The following is a 19,860-nucleotide window of genomic DNA, read 5'->3' on the forward strand; positions in this document are numbered from 1 at the left end:
ACTCTTTAGACCCTTAGAACTATGTTAATGTTCTGCAGCCGGTTTTTCTAAATATAGCATAGAGGACTAAGATAGTTGAAATTCAAATTGTCAGGATAGAAGCTAAAAGTGCTTGAAAGATTTCTGGTGGGAGTACTGGCATCTCAAGGATGATTATTTCTCTACATCTTTTTTTTTTAATTCCCACTTGACACCTCTTAATCAAACAGCACAGGAACCTTGGCCTGCCATTAAAAAAAAAAAAAAACTAAGCAGGGGCGCCTGGGTGGATCTGTCGGTTGAGCTTCTGACTTCAGTTCAGGTCATGATTTCACGGTCTGTGAGTTCAAGCCCACGTCAGGCTCTGTGCTGACAGCTCAGAGCCTGGAGCCTGCTTCAGATTCTGTGTCTCCCTCTCTCTCTGACCCTCCCCAGTTTACACTCTGTCTCTCTCTGTCTCAAAAATAAATACGCATTAAAAAAATTTTTTTAATAAAATTAAAAAAAAAAAAACTAAGCAGAATGTCATTGTCAAAGATATTACAGGTGTTTAGAAGCAAGGTAAGATTTCTTAAAGGCCTGGAAAGTATTTTCCTGTTACCTATGTTCTTTTTGCCCAAAGTCAATACGAAGGATAATAGCTATGTGCCAAACATTCTGCTGGGCACTTGCACATATATCTTCACTCTTGGGAGGTTTTGCATATAAATGCACACTGTTTTCAGTCAATTTTTTTCAATGGTAGATACTTGAGACTTATAAATTGGATGTTCAAAGGGATATAGTAGTAAATACCCAGTCTTAGAACCAAGGAAAATTGGGTTCAAATTTCAGCTTTAAAGCCTAATTCCTTGGTCCAAGTCATCTAGTCTTTTTGAGACTCAGCACATTCATCTGTGAGTCGAGGATAACAGTACATACTTTACAAAATTGTGTGGATCAAATAACATAGGCAAAACAAAATGTCATTTATCTCCCCTACTCCTTTGAGATTTGCTTTCTTCTTTGCTTGAACTTTATCACTCAATTACAAAAAGGCTGGCATTTTGCCATTTTCTTCTACTTAGCAAACTTTATATGTATGTGTGTGTGTGTGTGTGTATATATATATTTCCCTACATCTTTTATGTGTATATATATGTATTTATGTATATATATATATGTATTTATGTGTGTGTGTATATATATATGTGTGTGCATGTGTGTGTATATATATATATACACACACACACACAAAGCCAGATAAATAGTGGGGAGCCTGGGTTGCTCTGTCAGTTGAGTATCCAGCTCTTGATTTCAGCTCAGGTCATGATTTCACAATTCGTGGGTTCAAGCCCTGTGTAGGGCTCTGTACTGACAGCATGGAGTCTGCTTGAGATTCTCTCTCTCTTTCTCTCTCTCTCTGCCCCTCACCCCCCCAAATTAATAAACATTTTTTTTAAAAACTAGATAAGTACTAAAAATAATTTTAAATATTACTATGAAATACCTATGTGACTTTAAACGTATTTCCCTTTTTGTTTAAAGTATGAGGATAATACATTCAAACAGAGTTGCCAGACCTTTAAGAATTAGGAAAATATTTTTGATTCAGTTTAACTTTGTCATATCAAATATGATTTTTATTTTTTTAATTTTTTTAATGTTTGTTTATTTCTGAGACAGAGAGAGACAGAGCATGAGTGGGGAGGGGCAGAGAGAGAGGGGGACACAGAATATGAAGCAGACTCCAGGCTCCGAGCTGTCAGCAGGGCTCGAACTCACAGACCGCGAGATCATGTGCTGAGCTGAAGTCGGGTGTTCAACCGACTGAGCCACCCAGGCGCCCCAAATATGATTTTTAAAATATAAAGTTAAATGCTAATAAAAATATTACCAATTCAAAAAAGGAGGAAAAAGGAAAACAATCGGTAACTTTACACTAAAATTTAAAACTTAAGTAACTAAGATTTAAAGAGAAGTCATGTGGGGCACCTGGGTGGCTCAGTTGGTTGAGCGTCTGACTTTGGCTCAAGTCATGATCTCATTGGCTGTGGGTTTGAGCTCTGCATCAGGCTCTATGCTGACAATTCATACCCTGGAGCTGCTTCAGATTCTGTGACTCTCTCTCTCTCTCTCTCTCTCTGCCCCTCCCCTACTTGTGCTCTGTGTCTCTCTCTTAAAAATAAATATTAAAAATTTTTTTAATTAAAAAAAAAGAAGTCATGTAACTGACAAAATATTAGAATTTGGAAAAATCGGAAGAACATCTACAAATCAGTTACAAAGGATGAGCAATACAACAGAGAAATTTGTCAAACTCTATCAGCAAGCATCATAAATGTATAAAATTATGCTCAACTTCACTAATCTCTTTCCACCACAGCTGAATGCTGTTGGAGGAAACCTTCAAAATTCACAGGGACTGAATTAGGAGCTTTATGCCCAAGAGCTGGAGGACAATACTAAGAGATCTGTAAGTTGGAGATCCCTGGTGATGTGTGTGAGGGAGGGAGGAAGGGAGGGAGTATACACTTGAACACCTGCACACAAACATGTGAGCAGCATCCATGCACATTTAAAGGAGGAGGGGAGACTGGAGGGGGAAGGTTCTGTAAAGAATCTAAACAGGACCACCTGGGTGGATCAGTGGGTTAAGCAACCAACTCCTGGTTTTAGCTCAGGTCATGATCTCACAGCTCCTGAGTTCAAGCCCAGCCCCTCATTCCAGCCCCTCGTTGGGCTCAGCTCTGACAGCACAGAGACTGCTTGGGATTCTCTCTCTCTCTCTCTCTCTCTCTCTCTCTCTCTCAAAAATAAATAAATAAGCTTTAAAAGAAAAGAATCTACAGAAAGCCAATGAGAGCAGTTTAGATGTAAACACCTGCCCAGAGCACCAGAGCATGCAACACTTGGAAGATTATAACCTTTCCAGATGTCCTGTTTCCCTCTCTCTCCCTGGCCTTCAACCAGACTATTTGGCAGAATTAGAATCCCAAAGGGGTGGAGGGGCACCTGAGTGTCTCAGTTGGTTAAGTGCCTGACCCTTGATTTCAGCTCAGGTGGTGATCATGGGTTCGAGCCCCACCCACACTGGGCTCCATGCTGACAGTGCAGAGCCTGCTTGTGATTCTCTCTCTCTCACCCCCTCCCTCCCTCCCTCTCTGCCCTGCCCCCACTCATGCTCTCTGTCTCTCAAAATAAATAAATAAACTTGGGGGGAAAAAAGGGAATCTCTAAGGGGTGGAAAGAAACAAGAATCCAAATCACAACCTCCTTCTTCATGTAAGTCTGTGGAGCTGATAAGAGAGGACTTTCAATTATAAACAAAATAAGGATTATTGCATGAGACTGGACATTTTAAATCTGAATTGGGATTGCATCTACAATTTTGAGTGGCCTGTTTCTGCTGAATCAAGGGGGTGTCCCCCAGACTGAAATAAACGATGTCGATGATGACCTTGCCACCTGACATGAAGATTCGTGTGAATAGAAAATACTGGAAATTCATGTGGCTGAGCCATGCTACCTGTTTGGTCCCTGAATGCATCCGCATTTGCAGCTCTTGCTAGTCTATAGACCCCAGATTACCATGCATTTTAGACCTTGCAGAGGTTGTGGGAGGAGAGTCCCAGGTGACTCCACTTTGGTTTATTCAGGCCCACTGTGGTAGACAATATTCGAGGATGGTCCTCAAGATTCTCTGCCTCTGATGTACACACACCTCCCTCCAGTCATTCAATCAATCACTGCCGTGACGTGATTTTGTAAATGTAATTCAGGTCCCAAATCAGGTGACCTTAAAATAGAGAGATTGGGGCACCTGGGTGGCTCAGTCGGCTAAGGGTCAGACTCTTTTGGCTCAGGTCATGATCTCACTGTTTGTCAGTTCGAGCCACTGACAGCACAGAGCAGAGCCTGCTTGGGATTCTCTCACTCCCTCTCTCTCTGCCCCTTCCCTGCTCACTTGTGCACCCTCTCTCTCCCTCAAAATGAATGAATAAACTTAAAAAAAAATTATCTGCATGTACCAGACCAAATCCCGTGAGCCCATCAAAAGGAAAGTTTTCTCCAGCTGGTCCCAGAAGTCAGAGAGATACACTCCAGCAGGCCTGTAAGAAAACAATCTATGTTGTCAACTGCAAATGGAGAAGGCACGTAGCAAGGAGGTGTGGACACTCTCTAGGAGCTGAGAGAAGTCTCCAGCTGACAGCCTGAAGAGAAACAGCAGCTTGGCTCTACAAACACAAGGAAATAAATGCTGCCAACTACCAGTGTGCTCGGATAGAGGAGCCCCAAACTCAGGTGAGAACCATAGCCCTTAACCAACACCTTGATTTCTGTCAGGCAAGACCCAACGCCTGGATTTTGGAGAATCCAGAAATGCTGCACCCATAATTCTGACCACAGAAATTGTGAGATAGCAAATATGTACTGCTTAAATTTGCTGAGTTTCTGGTCATTAGTTACACAGCAAAAGAAAACTAATACAGCACTGAGTTGGGGGTTTGAAATTGCCAAAGATCAACTTTTCAGTCAGGAACTTATTTCTGTGCTCCCGCTCCCCAAACCAGGACCCGAAACTTTTCATCCTGAAGAATCACTTTTCCTGAAACATGAGATGGCAGTTTTAATGGGTAAGTGCTTAAGTCGCTTTAATATTGAAGCAAATATCAAATATAAATGTATATAGATGTGCTGGAATCTTCCATGTGCTCTTGTCTATCCACCCTGTACCGTTGCATATCTTGCTCTGTGCTCTTGCAGGCTGACTTGTACAGACAGGTCCCACAGGCCCCCTGGCCATGCTGCTACCCTCTGCTTTCAGCCCTAGCAGAGGGCTGGAGATGGGTGGCAGAGAGGGGGAAGGGTAAGACGTTTATTTCCCGGATACCCGCCTTAGGGTGCTTTGTGTCGTCTGTGTCATGTTCAACAAAGCCAGAGCCCCTACCAGGCAGACGTTTCCATTAGGCTGGGTTCTGGTTGCTCCTCCTTTCCTGGACTCCTCAGGCCTAGGAGTGATATGCTTGACCCCAACCTGTCACTAGATCCCGTGGTACTACACTCCTAATTTGTGGTCACCCTATCTGCACCTTTATACACAATCTCTTTATAAAATTCTTCTCAATTACCCAGGTTGAAAGTGCCAGCTGTTTCCTACCAAAATCCAATTGAAAGAAAAATCAAAAGACACATTCACCATTTTTAAATGATAAAACATGAGATTTCAGATAAATTTCTCTCTTTTGGCTGGCTTCTTCTAGCTATGCCCCTTTGGCTGCCAGTATTATTAGTTTATTGTTCTCACCTACCGTTAGGGACAGTGCTCTATAATTTGAAAAACATTTCCTGGAGTAAATAATGTAGATGATATGCATATAAGATTTTCTTTACTACATGATACAGGTGCCATCTTTGGTAAAGGAGAAGCCTTCTCGTATGAAACAGGCACTAGGTTGTTATGTCTCCAGGCATAAGCTCTTATCTCAAGGCTCTTAGGATAAACATTTAATGAAATTATATACCTCAGTCTCCCCATTCATAAAATGGGATCAGTAAAATTATTTGCCCCTTGTTCACAATTAAACATATATAAATGATTATACCTTAGTATTCGAGACTGTTACTATTAACAATAATAGCTAAGGTATATTGAATGTTTACTATATACCAGTCATTATTCTAAGTTTCTTACATACATTATCTATTGCTGTTTACAATAACCCTATGATGTAAGTGTTATTGTTATTAACCTTCCCATTTTACAAATGAAAGTTGAAACGCAGAAGGCTAATTACATATAGCTTGTTGAGGTGGCACCATGGCCAAAGCCCACTCAAGCCTGTCATCGTCTACTTACCTAACTAGTTCACTCCGGCTGCTTTACTGCACATGAAATGCTAATGACAGGATGTCAGATACTGCTTCAATAAAACATAATGGTTTTCTCATTATGACCTGACTCATTCTTCCATTAGCCCTTACTAAGTTTTATTAACTCCAGCTACTAGAGTATTTTTTGCTGCATCACAAATAAAGTAACAAATCTTCCCAAATCGAGGGTGGAGTAAAAAAAAAAAAAAAGGAAACAATTACTTCTAGAAGAAAATGAAGTTTTCTCAAATATATTTCCTCTAAATAGTATGTATGATGGGAAGAAGGAAGAAAAAAACAAGTTATGCTATCAAAATATCCATTTTCTATGCAAATCTCATGTTCATGATAACCACAATTAGTTGTATGCCAAGGATGCAAAAAAATAAGACTACTTATAGAAACTATAAAATTACTTGCCCTTTTCAGGGGAAAAGAAAAAAAAAGATCTTGATGTATTAAGACATTGTTTTATGTGTCACCTGAAATACTGTTGCACAAATTGAGTAAAAGCTATTTCTTGTTTGGAGGGAGTTTGTTTGTTTGTTTGTTTGTTTGTTTGTTTTGCTGGCCAATATTCTTTATTCTGCAAAATGCTTGGCAATGCTTCATCCTTCTCCAGTATTTTATTAATAATATACTTATTAACTTAATTTATTGTTTGTTATAAAGATACTACCTTGCAAATTAGCCATTACATCTGTCAATATCTGTAACCAGTTATTAAACCACTTCACAGAGGAAAAATATGAGATTCATATGGAGGAAATGTTTACACATAAACAGAATTATATGTCATAGGCAATGAATATTGCTTGCTTTGTTTTGAGCCTGTGATTTGCTTGAAATTGATATTCTCAAGTTCAAAACTTCTGTACTCCTATCTGGAAGTGAGAATTACCACTTTATTACAGAGTCCTATGTTTCCTTATTGATCTTTGCTCTAGTTTTTCTATTCATTATTGAAAGTGGGATATTGAAGTTTCTAAATATTATTATAGAACTGTCTATCAATTGTACAATTTTTCTTCATATATTTTGGACTGCTTTACTACACACATATAAATTTACAATTGTGGGGTGCCTGGGTGGCTCAGTTGTTTAAGCGTTCACCTTCAGCTCAGGTAGTGATCTCACAGTTCGTGGGTTCAAGTCCCACATTGGGCTCTGTGCTGACAGCTCAGAGCCTGGAGCCTGCTTCAGATTCTGTGTCTCCTCCTCTGCCCCCCATCCCCGCCCCCCACTTGTGCTCTGCCTCACTCTTTATCTCTCAAAAATAAATGTTTTTAAATTTTTTTTAATTAAAATTTAAAATTGCTATATCTTTGTGAGTTTTTTTTTTAATATTTTTTATTTATTTTTGAGAGAGAGACTGACAGAGTGAGAGCAGGGGAGGGGCAGAGAGAGGGAGACACAGAATGTGAAGCAGGTTCCAGGCTCTGAGCTGTCGGCACAGAGCCCAATGCGGGGCTCAAACTCACAAACTGTGAGATCATGACCTGAGCCAAAGTTAGGCACTCAACCAAATGAGCCACCCAGGCACCCCAAATTGCTGTATCTTCTTGATGAATTTTCCAGTTTCTCAGAATACAATGTCCTTTTTTATCACTTTAATTTCTTTTTGATGTATAGTTGACACACAACGACACACAATTTGTTTCAGGGGTACAACATAGTGGATGTTATGCTATGCTAACAAGTGTAGCTACCTCATAACACTATTACAATACCATTGACTATATCCCCTATGCTGTACCTTTTATCCCATAACTTATATATTCCATAACTGGAAGCCTGTACCCCCCACTACTCTTTACCCATTTTGCCCATCCCCCACCCTCTGGCCTCTGACAAATACCAGTTTGTTCTTTTTGTTTATGAGTCTGTTTCTACTTTTTTTGTTTGTTTTGTTTTTTTAGATTCCACATATAAGTGAAATCATACGGCATTTGCCTCCGTCTGACTTATTTCACTTAGCATAATACCCTGTAGGCTCAGTCACGATGTCACAAGTGACAAGATTTCACTCTTTTTTATGGCTGAGTAATAGTCTATTGTATATGTACACCACATCTTCTTTATCCTTTTATCTCATTGGACCCTTAGTTGGCTTCCACATGTTGGCTACTGTAAATAATGCTGCAATGAACGTAACGGTGCAAATATCTCTTTGAACTAGTGTTTTCATTTTCTTCAGATAAATACCCGGAAGTGGACTTGCTAGATCATGTGGTATTTCCATTTTTAATTTGAGGGGGAACCTCCATCGTGGTTGCACCAATTTACATTTCCACCAACAGTGTACAATGTTTCTTAACATTCTAGCAAACACCTGTTGTTTTTTGTCTTTTGGGTAAAAGTCAATCTGATCAATGTGGGGTGATATCTCATTGTGGCTTTGATTTGTATTTTCAAGATGATTAGTGAAGTTTAGCACCTTTTCATATACCTGTTGGCCATCTGTATGTGTCCTTTGGCAAAATGTCTATTCAAGCCTTTTTTTATTATTTTGTTTTTTTATTGTTTTGTTTTTAATTTTTATAGAGTTGTTTGGATTTTTATATTAATTTGCATGAGTTCTTTATATATTTTGGATATTAACCCCTTACTGGACATATGATTTACAAATATATTCTCCCATTCAATAGATTGCCTTTTAATTTTGTTGATGGTTTCTATCACAAGGCAAAAGCTTTTCACTTTTAAACCCCATTCAATTCCATTTGTTTATCTTTGTTTTTGCTGCCCTTGCCTGAGGAGATTGATCCAGAAAAATATTGCTAAAGCTATATTGTCAGAGTTTACTGCCTATTTTCCCAGAAGTTTTATGGTTTCATGTCTTACATTCAAGTCCTTAACCATTTTGAATTTATTTTTGTGTATGGTGTAAGTGTCCAGTTTTATTCTTCTGCATGTAGCATCCAGTTTTCCCATTACAATTTGTTGAAGGGACTGTCTTCTCCCGTCTGTATATTGTTGCCTCCTTTGTCATAGATTAATTGACCATTATATGCATGGGTTTATTTCTAGGCTCTCTATTCTATTCCACATCCAAGTGTCTGCTTTGCTACCAGTACCATACTAGTTTGATTACTATAGCTTTGTAGTATAATTTGAAATCAAGGAACATGATACCTCTAGCTTTGTTTTTTTCTCAAGATTGCTTTGGCTATTCAGGGTCTTTTGTGGTCCCATAGAAATTTTAGGATTCTTTTCTCTAGAGTTGGTATTATGATGGGGATTTCATTGAACCTGTAAGTTGCTTTGGGTAGTATGGACATGTTAACAATATTAATTCTTCCAATCTATGGGCATGATATATCTTTCCACTTATTTGTGTCATTTCAGTTTCTTTCACCAATAACATAGTTTTCAGAGTACAAGTCTTTTACCTCCTTAGTTAAATTTTTTCCTAGTTATTTTATGCTTTTTGATGCAGTTGTAAATGGGATTTTTTTCTTGATTTGTCTTCTCTTAATGCTCCTTATTAGTGTATAGAAATGCAACAGATTTCTGTTTGTTAATTTTGTATCCTGTAACTTTACTGAATTCATTTATTAGTTTTAACACTTTTCTGGTGGAGTCATTAGGATTTTCTGTATATAGTATCATGTTTTTGCAAATAGTAACAGTTTTACTTCTTTCTTTTCAATTTAGATGCACTTTATTTTTCTTGCCTAATTTCTGTGGCCAGGACTTCCAATACTATGTTGCATGAAAGTGGCAAGAGTGGGATCGATGTCTTTATCCTTTGGTTAATGTGATGTACCACACTGATTGATTTGCAGGTGTTGAACTGTACCTGCATCCCTGGAATAAATCCTATTTGGTCATGGTGAATGATCCTTTTAGATTGTTTTTCAATAGAATTTGATAATGTTTTATTGAGAATTTCTGCATGTATGTTCATTAGGGATTTTGGCCTGTAATTTTCTTTTTTGGTGGTACCTTCATCTGGTTTTGGTATCAAGGTAGTGCTGGTGTCCTAAAATGACATTGGAAGCATTCCTTCCTCATCATTTTTTTTGGGGGGGGGGAATAATTTGAGAAGGATATGCACTAACTCTTAATGTTTGATATAATTCAACTGTGAAACTGTCTGCTTTTAGACTTTTTTGGGGATGAGTTTTTAAATTACTGATTTAATTTCACTACTTATAATCAATATTCATATTTTCTACTTCTTCATGATTCAGTCTTAGAAGATTATATATTCCTAGCAATTTTTCCATTTCTCCTAGGTTTTCTGATTTGTTGACATATAATTGTTTGTAGTAGACTCTTATCATCCTTTGTATTTTTGTGATGTCAGTTATAACTTCTCTTTCATTCCAATCTTATTTATTTGGGCCCTCTCTCTCTTTTTCTTGATGTGTCTAGCTGAAGGTTTACCAATTTCTTATCTAATTCATCAATTATCTTTTCAAGGAACTAGCTTTCAATTCAGTAATCTTTTGTTTTGAGGGTTATTTGTTTTTGTTTTTGTTTTTTGTTTTTAGGGGTTTTTTTAGTTCTTATTTCATTTAGTCTCTATATCATTTCATTTTGACCCTGATCTTTATTATTTCCTTCCTTCTACTAACTTTGGGCTTTGTGCTGCTTCTTCTAGTTCCTTTAGGTGTAAAGCTGGATTATTTTTTTAGATTTTTGTTATTTTTGAGGTAGGTCTGTATCACTATTAACTTCCTTCTTAGAACTGCTTTTCTCGTATCCCAAAGATTTTGAAAAGTTGTGTTTTTGTTTTTGTCTCATGGTATTTTTTTTATTTCCTCTTTGATTTCTTTGACTTTTGAACTATTGGTTGTTTAGTGGCATGTTGTTTAGTCTCCACATTTGTGAGGGGGTTTTTTCCAGTTTTCTTTAGGTAATTGATTTCTGGTTTCATATCATTATGGTCAGAAAAGATGCCTTATATAATCTCCATCTTCTTAAATTTATTGGTACTTGTTTTGCGGCCTAACGTGTGATCTGTCCTGGAGAATGTTTTATGTGCATTTGAAAAGAATTTGTATTCTGCAGTTTTGGATAGCATGTCCTGTATGTATCTCTTAAGTTCATCTGGTCTAATATGTCATTTAAGGCCAATATTTTCTTGTTGATTATCTGTCTGGATGACCAATCCATTGATATAAGTAGGGTTGTAAAGTCCCCTACTATTATTGTGTTACTGTCAATTTCTCATTTTATATCTGTTAACTTTTTAGTATATATTTAGGTGTTTTCATGTTGGGTGCATAAATATTTATAAATGTTATAGCTTTTTATTGTATTGACTCCTTTATAAATATGTAATGCCCATTCTCTTTTGTTACAGACTCTGTTCTAAAGTCTGTTTTGTCAGATAAGAATATTGCTATTCCAGCTTTCTTTTCACTTCCATTTTCGTGGAATGTCTTTTCCCATCCCTTCACTTTCAGTCTGTGTGTGTTTAAATCTGAAGTGAGTCTCTTGGTCTTGTTTTGTGGTGTGCTTGAGTTGTTGCTTTTTGTTTTTGGTTTTTTTTTTTTATCCATTTAGTCATCCTATGTCGTTTGATTGGAGCATTCAGTTCATTTACACTTAAAGTAGTTATTTATAGGTCATTTAGTTCATTTACACTTAAAGTAGGTATTTATAGGTATGTATTTATTGCCATTTTGTTCATTGTTTCCGGTTGCTTTTATAGTTCTTCTCTGTTCATTTCTTCTCTGTCACTTCCCTTGTGGTTTGATGATTGGCTTTAGTGTTATGTTTGGATTTCTTTTTCTTTATTTTATGTGTGTCTGTTGTAGGTTTGGGGCTGTGGCTATCATGAGGTTCATATATGTATCCATATATATTGAAATTAAACATATATAATATATAATAATGTATAATAAAGTAAAATAATATATAACAATATAATATGTAATAAGGTATTATATATTATAATAATATATGTAGTATTATATTTTAAATATGATAATAATATATGTAGCACTATATAAATATATATAATATATAAATATATAATGTATTTAATATATTTACTTATATATGATATAAATACATATAAAATATTTAATATATATAAATAAATATAATAATATATGTAACACTATATTTATAGTTACTTAAGGTCAAATGAATTCCAAAAGCAGTACCTTTTTACTCCCCCACCAATGTTTTATGTTATGGACATCATATTTTACATCTTTTTTACTTTGTGTATCCCTTAAGTACTTATGTTAATTATAGCTGATTTTATTATTGTTTGACTTTTAACCTACATACTAGCTTCTTAAGTGGCCGACCCATTGCCTTTACTATATATTTGCCTTTACCAGTGAGATTTTTTTCTTCCATATATTTTCTTATTTCTAGTTAAGGCCTTTTCTTTTTCTGCTTAAAGAAGTCCCTTTAATATTTCCTATAGAGCTGATTTAATGGTGATAAACTCCTTTAGCTTTTGCTTGTCTGGGAAATCCTTTATCTCTCCAATTCTGAATGATAATTTTGTTGGGTACAGTATTCTTTGTTGTAAGTTTCTCCCTTTCATTACTTTAAATATATCATGTCCCTCTCTTCTGGCCTGCAAAGTTTCTGTTGAAAAAAATAGCTGATAGTTTTATAGAGTTTCCCTTATATATGATTATTTATTTTTCCCTTGCTGCCTTTAAGATTCTCTCTTTCACTTTGTTATTTTAATTGTGACATGTCTCCATGTAGATCTCTTTAGATTCACCTTGTTTGGGACTCTCAGTGCTTCCTGGACATGGATGTCTGTTTCCTTCTCCAACTTAGGGAAGTTTTCAGCCTATTACTTGTTCAAATAAGTTTTTTTCTTCTTTCTCTCTCTAGTCTCCTTTGGGGACCTCTAAATGAGAATTTTAGTGCACTTAATGTTGTTCTAGAGGTCCTTTAAACTATCTTCACTTTATTAATTATTTTTCTCATTGCTGTTCTAATTGGGTGATTTTTACTGTTCTGTCTCCAGATCATGGATTTATTCTTTTATTCCTCTAATGTGCTGTTGATTCCCTCTAGTGTATTTTTCTTTTCATTTATTGTATTCTTCAGCTCTGAGTGGTTCTTTTTAATATTTTATATCCCTTTGTTGAAGTTCTCACTATATTCCTCCCCTATTCTCCCAAGTTCAGTGAGCATCCTTATGACTATTACTCTGATAAGTAAATCACTTATCTCCATTTCATTATGGTGTTTTTTCTGGGATTTTATCTTATTCTTTCACATGGCACATATTCTTTGTCTCCTCATTGTGTTGACTTCCTGTGTTTGTTTCCATGAATTAGGCAGAACAGCTACTTCTCCCAGTCTTGAAGGAGCAGCCTTGTGTAGCCTGCATGTGTCTGGCAGCTTTGGCAAGCCAACTGGAGCTGGAATGGGCACAGGTCAGGGGGCCCCCAGGCATGCTGTACTGGGGCTGCCCTGGCAAAGTGGCTGGAGTCAAAGAAGATGTGGTCTGGAGGGGTCCTAGAACCTATCACCACTGCCTTAGTAAGACAACTGGGTCCAGAGCAGGTGTGGACTGGAAGTGTCCCAAGGCAACTCCAGGGGTGACCTGGCAAGAGGACTGGAGCTGAAGCGGGCTTGGGCAGGGTAGACCAGGACATGTGTGCTATCATGGTGGAGGGAGAGTATAAAAATGATACTGAACAAAACCCAGAGAGAATTCCAACAGTTCTCCATCCATTTGGCAGACACTGTAGGGTTAATAAATGGATTTCCTTCACTTATAATCTAGTTGCCCTTTAGGCTGCTGTGTTTTCAGTGTTCCTTAGGGAAAACAAGTATGTGTGTAGACCCCCAGTGATATTCCTCCCTGCCACAGGTCATAGCATTAGGGTTGGGGTTCCAGTCATTACTCCATTTCTCCTCCTTTCTATGTGGGCCCTCTGTCGTTTGTTGTGCAGAAGTTGTTGAATCAGCCTTCGGTTCTTTTTTAGGAAAATTTGCTGTATATGCAGGTGTAGATTCAGTGTCTGTGGGAGGAGGTGAGTTCCGTCTTTCTATACCACCATATTGGACCCACCTTCCTAAAAGTTATTTGTAGAAATGAGATTGTTTTCTACCCTCAAAAGTATTTTAATGAATAATTATTACATTTTTTGAACTTTCTAAATGTAACTATGAAATATATGAATAAGCCTTGAGCATGTTTTAAGATAATTAATAAAATTATTGGAAGGTATACATTTTTAATTATAGCTTCCTTTATGAAAGAACCAAAGCTTGGTATAACATTTTTCCCCCTTAAGGTGAAATGCTCATCTAAAGACACTAATCCTCATACTAATGGCCAAATGTATGGACTGAGATATTTAAAGTAATTATGAATTTACACATGATATCATTTAATTTCAATAAGGTTTTAGATTTATCTTCCAAGGAGTTACATTGTAATAAAACAGGAACTGTCAACATGTTTGTGGATAAATAAGGAAAGGAAGCCACCGACAATGTATTAATACTTCCTCTCTGAGAAAAATAATAGAAATACTGAAGAAATAAGCATAGACACAGATGACCTGGCAGATAAATTCTCAATTTTGTAAAAGTAGAAACAGTGTATATCTATTTCTGAGAACTTTACAGGGCATACCAACTCTGCCTGTAATTGGGAGAAGTTTTCTACACTAGGTTAAATCTCAACCAGAATCTTAATCCAAGAACCCAAAATAGATTTAAACATAATGACATCTAACGAAACATGCTTTCATTTGGTAGACCTAAATTAAGCATCTGTACCAAGCACATATGTGACATGTAAGTGTTAGAAACATGAATGATCCATAGACCTTACCTTTCAGAGGTTCCCAGATATGTAAACCATAAAACACAGCAGTATCAAAACACACACACACACACACACACACACACACACACAAGCAATTATCAGTTACTATAGGAGCTCAGAAGATGAACTGCTGACCCTTGTTTATAGAATTCTGTCAAGAAGATAAAAAATGGAATTAGGAAAACACAGTGTATAGAATGTGAGAGTGTATATTTGCACTACTGTGTACTTAGAGTATCTTGTTTTAACATGTCACAAATTATTTGTCACTAGATATACAATATCACCATATTAGTAAATTTTAATGTACACTAATTGGTGAGCCATAATAGTTTCAAGCGATAGTACCACAAAAAATCATTGTGTGAATGCTGAGAAGAAAAATAGTATAATATATATACTGTGTAAAATATGTGGGGCCTATTGTTTTCTTTCACTCTTACCTATTATGTTTGTAATCACTGGAACATAAGCATAACAAAGAATGCCAGATGTCAGTGCAGGATTACAAAACTACAAAATTACCAGTGTTCAGTGTTGTTAATACAAAAACAATGAATCACATGATGTTCTTGAGCAGAGAAGACATGTGGGTCAGCACAAAATTAGTGTGAAACAGAAATGTTTACTTCTCATTGTGCTCAGCTTTAGGGTTCTCTAATATAATATACGCCAAGGTGCTCAGTATTCCCCCTAGGAATTACAATATATTGTGGACCTCCTCAGTATACCTCCTATCCACATATAGCCATCAGGAATTTGGTACGTGACGACTTAAGGCATAAGCAATTTAATGACTGTACTCATGTAATAAAAGACACCAGTGCATGTTAGCAGCCTGTTCAGATGACAGGACTCCTCATTTTCTGTGTCTTGCCTGTCAATAACCCTCAAAATGAATTTCCAAGAAGCAACAGGAATAAATAAAAAAGTATGCCGTTAATCAAAACCTCTCTAGCATGTCCTTTCAAATTCTTAGGAGACATCACAGTTGTTTTCTGACCTTGAACTAAATGGTCAATGGTTGGGCAATTCTCTCTCATGAAGCTTATCTCCTGTGTATCAAATGTTTTAGTCCCTGAGAAAGATAAGGTTATTGTGGCCTGGTTTGTTTTTTTTTTTCTCAGTCTCTACTTCCACTCTTGGAATATTGGAAAGTCTTCTAAGTGAAAACTCTCTCAGTTTAACTTAAAAGGGACAGGGAGAAGCAAACCTCCTCCTTTCACTATTTGACTAACCTGTAGATTTCAGAGAGTTTTTGCCCTCATAATATGAATAGGATTAATATCAAATTTCTTTGAGCCCATATGATACCTACAGTATAAATTGGTACCTCAAAGTGTTGGAATTTTTAGCTATCAATACCACTCCTCTCTCAACCACCTATACCTGAGCATACAACTCCTATATTCCTCCAGGAGAGAGAGAGAAAGAAACTGCATCCTTTTTATAACTTAGCATTAGAAATCGCATAGCATCCCTTCTGAGATATTCCATTAGTCAAGGTAATCATAGCCCTGCCTGGATTCAAGGGGAGGGAGCATAAACCCCATTGAGATGAGTGTTAATCACCTTGTAAGAAAAGCCTCAGATTGAATATAATCTGTAATCTGCCACACACTACCTCCAAGGTAAGGAGGACCCAGTCCCTAGAAGTATAATGGCCTTTCTCCCCTACTCAAGGGTAGGAAATTTAATCATATTCATCCTCTTACAAGAATGAACAAAATGTTTCCTCTAAAAAAAAAAAAAAATAGAAACTGTATATTTATATCCAGCTGGAGGTATATGAACTTGTTTCTGACAAATAAATCCATCAATGGGAATCTTTAAACCAAAGTTAATGTTAGGAATTGCCAGAGTTAGGACACAGATTGTGGACTCAAATTTCTAACTGGGCTATTGTGGTATTATGATTTATAATAAGGAATATATACAGTTGAGCCTTAAACAACATGGGTTTGAGCTGCTTGGATCCACTTATACATGGATTTTTTTTTCAATAAATACAGTACTGTAAATGTATTTTCTTTTATGAATTTTAATAGCATTTTCTTTTCTCCAGCCTACTTTATTGTAAGAATACAGTATATGACACATATAACATGCAAAATATATGTCAATTGACTGTTTATATTATCAGTAAACCTTCTAGCCAATAGTAGGTCATTTGTAGTTAATTTTCTGGGGAGTCAAAAGTTGTATGCAGATTTTTAACTGTGCAGGGGATGGACACCCCTAACCCCCAGTGTTATACAAGGGTCAACTGTATTTTTCCCTCATCCTATTTCTGACACAGAGCTCCTAAAACCCTCAAATATTTCCTAAGTGATGAGAGCTGTAGGGTGTCTTTTATTATGTTAATAAGGACTTTTGGACTCAACAGTTTAGGGTAGGGACTGGTTACCAGGGGAACCAATCATGTAATTAGGGGGTTGAAATTTTCAGACCAACTCCCTGACCACTCAAGAAGGAAGGGGGTCTGGAATTTGTATCAATCAATGGCCAATGATTTAATCAATCATCCCTAAGTAATGAAGCCTTCATAAAAACCCAAAAGGACCCTTCAGAGAGCTTTCTGGTTGGTGAACACATGAAGTTCTAAGGAGAGATGTACACTTGGGAAAGGAATGAAATCTCTCCACCCTTTCCCCTTTCTTTTCCCCATATATCTCTAGCATCTGGTTGTTCCTGAATTGTATCTTTTTATAATAAACTGGCATAGTAAGTAAAATGTTTCTGTGAGCCACTCTACTAAATTAATCAAATCCAAGGAGAGGGTATTTGGAACCTCTGATGTACAGTCACTTGGTCAGAAGCACAGGTGGCAACCTGGACTTGCAATTGGTGCCTGAAAGGTGGGGGAGCAGTCTTGTAGGGCTGAGCCCCTAAACCTGTGGGATCTGATGCTATCTGCAGGTGGATAGTGTCAGAATTGAGTTGAGTTACAGAACACCCAGCTGGAATCCCTGTTGCTTGGTGGTTTGGAGAACACACATTGTAACTGGATGTAGAACCCTTGAGATATATTACAACTTGGAACCAAAGAGTTATTCTACTCTGTTGCAAAATCAGTAACTAGTAACTTTATATACATCATGTAAGTATGGCAAGAATAAGATGCAATAGTTAAGACTTGATGATAAACTGATTGGCAGTTTACTGGGAGATGAGTCTCTTGAATTAATTTCCCTTTAGAATCAGAAAAAGGAGATTGAATAATTTGGCTAAAATACACACTGAATCCTAAATTCAAATTTAAAAAAAAAGGAAGTAATTGAAACATTTTATGCTTCATAATGACCTAAAACCCAGTTAGTGCTAAGAATAGTGTAACATTTCATTTTCTTATTTTAAATACAAAGTTAATTAACAAAGTTGTAGAGTGTAGACTTAAATAAATTATTGTAGGGAAGGAAACATAATATTCCCTCTATGTTTCTGAATTCTTAGCTGAGACTCCTTTAGCAGTAGATCAACAAGAAAAAAACAGAAAGTTATTAACACATCTACCTCATGTGTACATGAGAGAAACCCAGGAAAAAATGAGTAACTCTCTGAAGTGACCTAAAATTCAGGCTTATATCATCTTAATAAGAAAAGAAAAAGGGAGAAGTAGACTTTTTAGGGGAGAGTATATAAATAACTTACAGGAAATATGAATGATCCCTTAGAAGAACAGATGGGAGATCTGATAGTTTGTGAGAAAGTTGGTTTGGGAATGGTATGGACTTCTAGCCTCCTCTCGTGTGATGAGACTCCTGGGGAGGTGATGTATGATAATCGAGTTCCTTTTAGAGGATCTGTCTTCAGGCAAATAAGGGGAGTGCAGAGACTGCCTTTCCCTGCATTTGTTATTTTTCAAGTGTCTACAGCTCAAAATAACCAATATACTAAAAGTGACATGTTTTGAAATAGCCTTTTCTGCTACCCTTCATTATCAAGAATAATAAGCAAAATAGTTATTTAAATAAATGCCTTCTGGGTGCTTTTGTAAATAGGTAGGTTCCCCCCCACCCCATATATTTCTTAAATCTGTTAAGTACCTTAAAATTTCCACCTTCAAACATCTCTGTATTTTTCTCCATTGCAAGAAACTTTTAGTTAAGCAATCATACCTTTGGTCAGGCCTTTGTCTAAAACATACTGTATTCTGAATGGACATATTCCCAATAGAGAGCTGATCAAACTCGAAGCAGACAAGCAAAAAGAAAATCTATATGGATTGACTCTCAGTTCTATGCCCTGCACAAGACAGTGTAGCTGCATTTCCACCCAGGTCCTCTCTGGAATTTGAGACCTCAATAAAAATCTTTTTCCCTCTCTATAGACAAGGGAAGCTATCCTCCATCATGAGCTAGGACTCCAGAGTTCGCTCAGAGTTGGCAGTAAAAGCCAAGGAATGAAACCAGGAACTGCCTGAGAAAAACCAAGCTGTGACTGCCCTCTGCTGGAATGGCCTGGATGACCAGCCTCTGAGACTGGTAGACCCAGATGCCAGTTCCCCTCCACTCTCCCTCAACCAACTGAACCTGTAAATATTCTCTCTAGCCTAGTTACTATAGGTTCTACTCTCTCTGCTCCAACACCGTGCTGGTTCTTTGTTCTCCCAAGATCTGTACTTGGCTTCTTAAGTAGTACTAAGTAAGTAAATCTTGGATTTTTGCTTTACCCAATTACTAATCTTGGTGACATTCTGCCATAAGCCAACACATCTCTCCCTCCCCTAGATCCATCCACAGCAACAAAATACTCATCTGAGATGAGTGAAATGGGCTACCTGCATATCTGACTGTTGTACAATTCACTAATTGCTCTATACATTTGCTGAGTTACTTACTTGAAACATATGGCTATGGGTTATGGGTATTAAAATATTAGAAGAGGGGGTACCTGGGTGGCTCAGTCAGTTGAGTGTTGGACTCTTGGTTTTGGCTCAGGTCATGGTCTCACAATTTATGAGATAGAGGCCTAAGTCAGGATCTGTGCTGACAGTGCAGAACTTGCTTGGGATTCCTCTCTCTCCCTCTCTCTCTCTCATTGCCCCTCCCTCATGTATGCTCTCTTTTTTTCCCAAAATAAATAAACTTCTAAAAAAAGGATTAGAAAAAACAAAGTGCAAGACTAAAAAAAAAAAAAAAAAACAAAAAACACTAACTTAGAAAAAGAAACCTTAGTTCTAATATGAGCTTTATCACTTCCTCATTTATCCATCTGAATAGAAAGAGATGACCTATATCACCATTCCCAAT

The sequence above is a fragment of the Acinonyx jubatus genome, chromosome B1 (genome assembly GCF_027475565.1).
Source record: "Acinonyx jubatus isolate Ajub_Pintada_27869175 chromosome B1, VMU_Ajub_asm_v1.0, whole genome shotgun sequence".
NCBI classification, from domain to species: Eukaryota; Metazoa; Chordata; class Mammalia; order Carnivora; family Felidae; genus Acinonyx; species Acinonyx jubatus.